This window comes from Octodon degus, unplaced genomic scaffold (assembly GCF_000260255.1).
Source record: "Octodon degus isolate 3935 unplaced genomic scaffold, OctDeg1.0 scaffold00362, whole genome shotgun sequence".
NCBI classification, from domain to species: domain Eukaryota; kingdom Metazoa; phylum Chordata; class Mammalia; order Rodentia; family Octodontidae; genus Octodon; species Octodon degus.
Genome location: NW_004524938.1, coordinates 885,759 through 896,036, shown reverse-complemented (window position 1 = coordinate 896,036; position 10,278 = coordinate 885,759). Strand labels below are relative to the sequence as shown.

The window sequence follows — 10,278 nt, the reverse complement described above, 5'->3', positions numbered from 1 at the left end:
AACAGAATGAAGAAAAGAAGGGAGATAAACCTTTTATAAATAAGGAGGAAAAGAATAGTGGAAGGGAGAAAGAGGGATTGAGGGGGGAAAAAGAGTAAATATGTATTATGTACAGGTGCAAACTCCCTATGATGAATGGGATCATAATGTATATCAAAAGTATACCAATGAAATTAATTTTTTAGGGCTGGCTAGATAGCTCAGTGGACTAAAGCGCCTGCTTAGGTAGAAAGCAGTGCCCAGGGATCGATCCCTGGCATCCAGAGCTGGCCTTTCCCCCAAGATACCCTGAGCCTGTAATCCCAGCCCTTGGGAGGCTGAAAACAGAAGAATCACTAGAAGTCCAATTTACATAGTGAGGCCCTGTAGACCTTGTACCCCACAGACCCTGTACAAAAAAAAAAAAATAATTTTTAAAGTCTACAGAATTAATATTATGATGTAAATAGACCATTAAAGTGGTTAATAAAAAAGAAAAATTTCTCACCACAGGGAAACCCTGTTGACTGGATATTAGTACATTTAGTTGGGCTTTCAACTTTCTCTATATAGATATCTGCTGAAATTTGCATGGGTTACATCTTGATGCCCCCTAGCATCTCCTGCACTGGTAGGCAGGGCTTTTTCAAGAGGACTGGACTGGATTCTATCTTTGTCTTACTGTCAGGAGGTGGGGCCTGGTCACTGAGGTGCATTGCTAGGCATAAACCAGAGGAATGCCTCGTGCTCTTTGGATCCTCCCTTCCCTTTCTCCTTCCTGGACACATGGCATAAGCCGCTCTTATCCACCTACGCCCTTTGGCCATACCATTTCCCTACTTAAGCCTGGTGAACGTGGACTGAAATTTCTGACCTGGGAGTCAAGATAAGCCTTTCCTGCTTCAAGTTATGGATGTTGGATGTTTTGTCCAGCAACCAGGAAATTAAGACAATGTCTGAAAAAACTAATAAAAGCTATACGCTTTTGAAATATTTAAGTCTCAGGAAATTGAGAATTTCTCAATGAGAGTTTTTTTCTTTCATTTATTGTAAACTTCATTGCCTAAACTAACATAACATAATTTTTACAAAATTTCTGGATGAATTTATCTTACTAAATGTCTTTCTCAATCATAAGGAAGTTCACTGTGGACTAGTATGTGGTCTATTTTAGAAAACATCCCATGTGCAGCTGAAAAGAATGTGCATTCAGATGTTGTTGGCTGGAGCACTCTGTATATGTCCACCAAGTCCATTTGTTCCAAGCTCTGGCTCAGTTCTGCCGCTTCTTTGCTAATTTTTTGTCTGCTTGACCTATCTTTTTGGGATAAAGGGGTGGTAAGGTCTCATGTTAAGATTGTGGTATTGCAGGATCTCAGGACAAATCCTGAGGGCATTTCACTGACCTTCTCAGACCAAAAAGCTACAACTCTTGTTGCATAGGTCCTGCTTTACCTTGGTCTTAACCATCCAGTAGAAAAGTATGAAGTCGAAATATAAGAAATAAAGCCATGCTGTTGGGTTGAGCTGTGGGGGACTCAGGTCAATAATTTCTGACATTGCCAGTTAAATATAAGACCCAATGCTATTATGGGCTACTGGACTCTTTTAGAATATTTTGCTGAGTTTACACACCTATAATATTCAATAACGGAACTTAGAAAAAATGGGGTATACCGATGAATGTCCATTTTGTATCTGTGTATTCAAAGAGGTTGGGATAGATATATAGTTGCATTCTCTTAATGAATAGAATGATTTGTTCTAATGGTGTTTGTAAATGGGATCACAAGTCCGCATCTTGTACAGCAATTAACCACTAAGAAGAATATATGCGTGTATTATTTGTTGAAACTGTACTTCCAATATGATTTGAAACTGTCTCATTGCTATCTGTTTATCAATAAAACTTTGAAAAAAAAAAGATTGTGGTATTGCATATTAGATTTTTCTTGTCCATTAATATTTGTCTTATATAGTTGAGTACTCTATTGTTTGATGTGTACATATTTATGAGTGTTACCTCTTCTTCTTTTATTTTTCCTGTAACCAGTAATGTAGCAGCCTTCTTTATTTCATTTGATAATTCTTGATTTAAAGTTCAGATTGTCTGTGAACAGGATTGCTACTTCTGCTTTTTTCTGAGGTCCTGGGGCATGTAGCATTGTTTTCCGTCCTTTGACTTTCAGCCTGTGAATTTTTTATAAGTGTATTTATTGTATATAGCATATTGTTGGATTTGCTTCCTAATCCACGCTGCCAGTCTATTTCTTTTAATCAGTGAATTGAGTCCATTTATACTGATGGTTATAACTGAGATGTATTGACTTATATTTGACATTTTATTTACCTACTGTTTGTTATCCATTTTTCTTCTGCATTTAACTGTTTGCCCTATTTTGTGGGTTCTTTCTGTTCTCATTCATGGAGTTGAATTCATTTTGATCCCTCAATATCTTTTAGTAGTCTGTAGGGTTGGCTTTTTCATCATGAAATTCTTTAGTTGTTCTTTGTCATGGAAGTATTTTACTTCTCCATTAAACTTGAAAGAGAGTTTTGCTGGGTATATCAGTCTGGGCTGGAATTTGTTTTCTTTTAAGACCTGCAGTACTTTGCTCCATGCTCTTGTTGACTTGATGGTTTGTGAAGGGAAATCTGCTATTATTTTGATGGGTTTTCCTTTAAATGTGATGTGTTTCTTTCCTCTAGCTACTTTGTGCTGTTCTTGTGCCAAATTTCTGGGATCTTGATTATTATATGTCTGGGTATGGTTTTAATTGGGTTGATGTTATCTGGAGTTCCTTATGTATCGGTTTCCTGAATGTTTGATGGTTTCCCCTTATTTGAGAAGTTTTCTGCTCTTACTTCTGCCCATATTCTTTTTATATCATTTGTATTGACTCCTTCCTTCTCATTGATGCCTATTAGTCTTATGTTGTTCATCTTTTCATGGTATTGCAGATGTTGAATTATTATTTCCTGAGTCCTAGTTGTTTTTAGGAGATCTTTCATTCACTTTTCACTCTCTGCAACAGTATATTCAAAGTCTGAAAGTCTATCTTCACTTTCATTCAGATGGTTTTGCCAACTTTTAATTGAGTTTTTAATCTCTCGAATATCTCGTCTAATCTGCTACGTGCCTTCTATTTCTGTTCTATGTTGCTCCTTCAAGGCCTCCATCACTTTTTTTCTCTATTTTTTCTCAGTTTCTTCTTTAGAAGTACTTAGTACTTCTTTCATTATAGTTATCACTTTTTGCTTTTACTTTGGAAATTATTTCTGATCTAATTTCCTCTATACCTTTCTGCTTTGTCTTTACTTCAAACACTGTTATTTCAGAGATTTCAGATATATCTGATTTCCAATTTCTTCTATGCTAGTGTCTCCTGTATGTGTTCTGGGTGGGCTTGGGGCCTGAAACTGCATTTTGCTCCTTCTCTTTGTCATTTTATACAGCACTGTCCTCTGACCTTTGGTGTAGAGCTTTGTTTCAGTTACCTAAGCATCTACCAACATTATTACCCAATTGAGATCACATGATTAAGGCAGTAATAGTTTTCTATTTACATTACTATAATTAGTAACACTTATAATAAGTAGTGAGATTTAGCAATTGACAACCTTCTGAATTGAGTATTGAATGGGTTTGTACTTTAAACCATAAGAGCAAACATTTTGACTGTATAGCTAAGCAGATATTAAATTGGGAATTTGTATTTAAATTAGGTCCCCTAAGTTCCCTCTTTTATCCTCCCCTTGATGTACCTGGAGTCTTCCAGGCAGACTAGTTCACCCTGATTACCTGTTGCCCCCTCTCTTGATTGAGAGAGGGAGAGAGGGAGAGAGAGAGAGAGAGAGAGAGAGAGAGAGAGAGAGAGAGAGAGGAGATACTTTCGTAGATCTGGATCTAGCAGTGTACCTCAGTTTCCCAGATCCAGATCTGCCAAATTTGAACTTGTCCAGCTGGGTGTGGCTTGGGTCTAGCTACTGTGCTCGGCTTCTTCCTGCTGCTCCTACCTTTGGAAGTGAACCCACTGTACCCCACTAGAATGATGTTCTGCTCCTGAATTAGCTGGCTGGGTCTTACTCCTAGCCTCTCTGCAGGGAGATCTGCTGCAGGAACCCACACCGGGCCTGTCTGCTGGAGTTTCTGGTTTCTGGTCCCATACTCTGGGCCTGTCTGCTCAACCTTATTTTAAATAACATACCTTATTTGCATCCTCTGCTCAGCATCTTAGAAGTCAGTGTCAAGGTATCAGCTAGGCTTCATTCTCAACTGAAGCTTCACCTTGGGAAGAATCCATACCAAGCTCATTTGGATTGGTGGCACAATTAATTTTACTGTGCTCTACAACTGGGTGATCCCAGCTTCCTGTTAGTTCTTTGCTACAGGTAGCATTCAAGTACACAGGCCATGCCTTTGGTCCCTGCCATTTGTGCTCTCATACTGTACCATCTTTTTTATTTTATTTTATTTTATTTTGTCATCTTATTTCTTCAAGATCAGCAAGAGAATCTCTCTCAGTTCTGTCTTATTTACGGAGTCATATGACCAAATATATTTGTAGGATATTCATAAGAGTGGCATCCACTTGATACTGATTAGAAGTAAATAACAGGCTTATTCTGCATTCAGTGGGAGAGGATTATACAAGGATATCACTCATTAGCAGTCACCATAGGGTATATCTGCCACCACTGCCTAATTTCACTACTTCCCAAATTTTCAACCTTAATATTAAAATTCCCATAATAAAGAAATACTCCTCAGGGCCAGCCAGATAGCTCAGTGGATTAAAGCACCTGCTTAGGCAGCAGGCACCTGGGTTTGATCCCAGCGTGCTGTGCCAGGCCCACCCCCCGGGTGCACTGAGACTGCCACTGAGACTGGGCGTGGTAGTGCATGCCTGTAATCCCAGCACTTGGGAGGCTAAAAATAGGATTGCTATGAGTCTGATCTGTGTAGTGAGACCCTGTAGACCCTGTCCTAAATACATTAAAAAAAAAAGAAATGCTCTTCAGTCATTGGTGATGATCACCATAGTAACTTAAAATTTTAATCATAAAATTTCCACGTTGTTAGAGAACTGCTGGCTAATGCTAGTATTTCATCTTCAAAAACAAAAAAGCTTTTAAATATGCAATAAATTTTAAAGCCTGTTTATGAATCACAGCAGATGGGAATAATTGTGCCAATCTTGGACAAATAGTAAGTTGTATTCAACAAGTACTATAACACTACCAAGGCTTTTTTGGGGGGTGGGGAGAAAATTTTGTCCTAAAATTTTCCACATAGATTGTGGTTTGCTTATAAAGCTTATTCCACAATTATTTTTTATGAAGTCAAACAGCAGTGAAAATCAATTATCATCTTCTGTCCCCATAGGACCAATATAATTTTTTTAAAGTTCTTTGGCTGCCATGAAACAAAGAAAAGTTAGGCAATAGTTTGAGAACCCAGGAAAAAGAAAAGCACTTAAAAATCACACCAAATTACCAGACCACCACTAACAAATTCCTTAATTTTTCCCCCTTCTAGTGCCAAAAAACCTTTTATAAGTGTCTCTCCCATTTCAGCCCATTGTTTAGAAAATGATTTTTTCATACTTATTCTCATTATTTTAGTCTTTCTTGCCTTTACAATTTGAGCACTGAACAGAGAAAATGGGCAAAGACAATGTGTATAAATAAAAGAAGCAAAAGAATACAATTTATCAAAAATATTTGACTTGCTTCTAGCTGCTTTAAACTCACTGAGATCTAAAGTGTATTAGTCCCCCAAATTAAAAACCCAATCAAAAATGGACAACTGAAATGAATAGTCACTTCTTACAAGGCACACACTTCCTTAGTTTAAAGCCAAGACCTATTTTGTAGAAAATGAATTCCATATGTTTCTTTTCACTTATACTTAGTTTATTAGGGACACTATAAAGATTATTTGGGGTCAAGCTCTATTTGAGCCTTTTTAAATTTGTTAACCTTTTAGGCCATAGGTTAAAAAGAAAATGAGCAAGAACTCTTCCCTCCTTGACCTTGAATGTTGGTATATCATCTACTCTGAACAGAAGTATTTTGTTCTTCACGAAACTAAATATACTGGTTTGAAAGCCAGAATAATCACTAAGGCAAACAGTATTTCAACAAAAATGATTTAACTTAATGATAAAAATCATGTAGAAAAAATTAGAAAAAATGTCTTATAAAAAGCTCCTTCACAAACCCAGTGAAAAAAGTACATGGTTCTAATATGACCTTGCCTTTAAGATCCTCATGCTCATCCCAATTCTTCAAGGAACACACTTTCCCTCTTCTTATTCTTCTTTGTCTTCCAGATCCTGAGACAGCTTTTAAGGAAATCTCATGATCAACTATGCACTAAGATAAAATAAAAAATGATTCAAGGATTTAATTATTAACATTATAGAAACACATAACCTGCTGGATCTTGAAGTAGGTAGAATTGTTGAGGTCATAAGCATAGGCAAGGACTTGCTGAACAAAACTCAATTGTAGAGGAAGTAACATTAAACATCAACAAATGGGATTATGTCAAATTAAAAAGCTTCTGCATCACAAAGGAAATGACTAACAAAGTGAAGTGTCAACATGCAGAATGGAAAATAATTTTATCAGCTACACTTCAGAGAGAGGATTAATATCTAGAACGTATGAAGAACTTAAAACATAGCTCCCCACAAAATAAAAACCCAATCAAAAATGGACAACTGTAATGAATAGACAGTTCTCAGAAGACAAAGTACAAATGGCCAATAAATACATGAAGCAGTATGCAAAATCACCATTCATTAGAAAAATGCCAATTAAAACAACACTGAGGGAGATCTAGCAAGTGGAACAGCATGGCCAAGCCTTGTGGGGTGCGCTTGAGTGAGGAGGCCCGCAAACAGGTAGACGTCTTCAGACAAAATCTTTTCTAGGAGGCTGAGGAATTCCTCTACAGATTTTTGCCACAGAAAATCATATGTCTGAGTCAGCTCTTGCACGAGGACTCCCTCAATGTGGCAGACTTGACCTCCCTTTGGGCCCCACTGGACATCCCTATCCCAGACCCTCCACCCAAGGATGATGAGATGGAAACAGATAAACAGGAAAAGAAAGAAGTCCCTAAGTGTGGTTTTCTCCCTAGTAATGAGAAACTCCTGGCTCTGCTTGCCCTAGTTAAGCCAAAAGTATGGACTCTCAAACAGAAGTGTATTCTGGTGATTGCATGGATCCAGCACCTTATTCCCAAGATTGAGGATGGAAATGATTTTGGGGTAGCAATCCAGGAGAAAGTTCTGGAAAGGGTGAATGCAGTCAAGACCAAAGTAGAAGCCTTCCAGACAACCATTTCTGTGTACTTCTCAGAACGTGGGGATGCTGCGGCCAAGGCCTCTAAGGAGACTCATGTAATGGATTACCGGGCCCTGGTGCATGAGAGAGATGAGGCAGCCTATGGGAATCTCAGGGCCATGGTGCTGGACCTGAGGGCCTTCTATGCAGAGCTTTATCATACCATCAGCAGCAACCTGGAGAAAATTGTTAACCCAAAGGGTGAGGAGAAGCTGTCTATGTATTGAGCCCAAGACTAGAAGAAAAAAATAAACAACCTGTTCCTTGTGTGGAAAAAAAATTAAAACACTGAGATTTCATCTTACTCCAGAATGAACAGCCAGCATGAAGAAATCCAACAGTGACAAACACTGACAAAGCTGTAGGGGCTTCACATTGTGGGAAAACATGTAATCTAGTACAGTCACTATGGGAATTCATATTGTGTCTGTATGGAGATTTAAAAAAAAAAACCTAAAATAGAAACTTCCTATGACTCAGCAATTCCCCTTCTAGGTATTTTCCCCAAAGAGTTAAAATCATCTTATCACAGTAACACATGCATACCCATGTTTATAGCAGCACAATTCACAACAACTAAATCTTGGAAAAGGCCTATATATCCATCAGCAGGTGAGTGAATAACCACAATATGATATATGTGCATAATGGAGTGCTATTCTGCCATAAACAAGGGTACATTTGATTCATTTTTTGGAAAATGGATGGACTTTGACACCATAATGCTGAATGAAATAAATAAGACACATAAAGTTCAAATGGCACATGGCTTCTCTTTTAGGAGAAACTGAAGTCATAAATAAATCAAAGAACAAAGTATAAGATAGACAATAGGATATAGGGAGGTGTGGAGGATGCTGTGAAAGGAACTAAAAGATCAAAGGAGATGAGAGGCAAAGAGGATGTAGAAAGAGAAAAAGGTTTCTCATGTACATGTACTAAACTACCCACACTTAAAGTACTTATGGACACCTCCCCAGCACACCCTCCAGCCGTGGTGGATAATATAGATGCTACATGTGCCTTCATAAAGGTAAAGCTTCTCCTCCCCAACATGACACCTTTTCTGCAGGTCATGGACCAGCAAGTGACCTACAACTTCAAGAAGCTGTACACAGAGGTACTCTTCACTAGATATTTTAATGTTACTGAAGCGATACCCTTGACTTTAAAAAGAAGTTCTGGAAAAAATATTTTCATATCCTCTACTGCATCACCTTCTTTGACAAATCCTGGGGAGATGCCACATACCAAACCTTAAAGTCAGCCTGGAGGAAACTGTGGCCAGGATGTGTCATTGAACCTGACTTTGAAGGGTCACAGAGGTGGAGAAGACTGCTATTCCATAGGGAAGAATATGGGCTTGGACTTGCATGGTGCAGTCATTGAGGAGCTGACAATGAAAGAACTTGCCAAACTACAGACAGAACAGCAGAAGATGTGTGTTGAGAAGCACTGCCGTGAGGACCTCCAAGGTAGACAGGGAAGAAGGAGGAGGTTAACAGTGATGTGATAAGATCCATTACAGAGAAATGAAATGAACACCAGGATTTCTCTCAGAAGCATCTCCATAACATAACTGTAACAGTGTTACATCTGATGAAGGATAATGTGGTCTCTCATTTCCCAAGGGTGATTCAGCACAAGAGAAAGCAAGTGATATGACAGATTTTCAGTCAAAACTGACCCTGCAGCTAAGAGACACAGAAAGAGAGAAAACCCCTGAACAAGAGATCTCCCCAAGTGCTTACAAAGGGATTCTCCCTCCAAACAACAACCCCCTCTCCACCTACTTTACTTTTCCATCCTCCACACCATAAGTCATCTCAGCCCATTTCAGCATTCTCTCTCTTCACACTACACTGTAGCACATTTTGTTTCATGTATCTGTGGTTAAAAATGAGTATGTTCAGAATGGTTTAACCTTGCTTACATTAAACCTTATGGGGAAATCTGATTGGGTTCATGACCAATTTTGTTGGTTTGTAACCAGAACCATGGAACGAATTAAGTTCATAAACTGAGGTACCACTGCACACATTGGAACCACATTATGTTATTATCACTTCAATCTTTTATCACTTCCCAGGTATACAGTAAATTCCTTTGTATGTGTACCATGTACTAACTTAGGTAAATTACTAATCTTTTCTAGGATCAACTTGTCATCTGTAAAATGGAGATGAGAATGCTTCATGTCTCATAATGAGCTGAGTCCCTAAGTTATTCACTTAAACAATTCATAAATCCATCTCCTAAGAACATTCATGCACTAGATTATGACACCATCCCTTCATATTTCCATCTTTAAAAATGGAGTTAAAGGCCAGTCAAAAATGAATAAGTAAAAGAGAATACATTTAGTAAAGAGTCGAAGAAGAATTTGCAAGATGCCCTCTTAGAATGTTTTTAACCACACCATTGGGTAATCATGGCATCTCTGATAGATTTGCAAAAGTATTTCTATGTATGTAGATTACTATAGGTGAAGTTTTAAAGTAAAATATCATTTTAAATTAGATATTTCACATTTATTATGGTTTGACCTCAATTTACTACTTATGGGGATAGTAAATAAAAGTGTAAACTAAATAAGTTAAGTACAATTTGAGGATATAGGTGTTATTAAGAGAGCACAATAACCTATAACATGAAGTTAAAAATTGTATGTGAAGACAGAGCTCAAGATTTTTTAAAAAGAATAATAAAAACAATAAAATTATGCACACTTTCAAAGCAGGATAGTCAAATTAATAATGGTTATTATATTGCATAGTATTATCTTCAAAATAGTTGCTCAGATATAGTCATGTAAGATTGGTCAAATAATATAAACACTAACTATACATTTCAATGAACTAATATAATTAGTAACACAATTAGCATATATATAATTAGTAACACAATTAGCATATATATAATTAGTAACACAATTAGCATATA

General features: G+C 37.5%; 1 pseudogene; it reads left to right on the top strand.

The window, feature by feature from the left end:
- Nucleotides 1-6,842: 6,842 nt before the first annotated feature.
- Nucleotides 6,843-7,582, top strand: LOC101585447 (annotated as a pseudogene).
- The last annotated feature ends 2,696 nt before the right edge of the window (nt 7,583-10,278 follow it).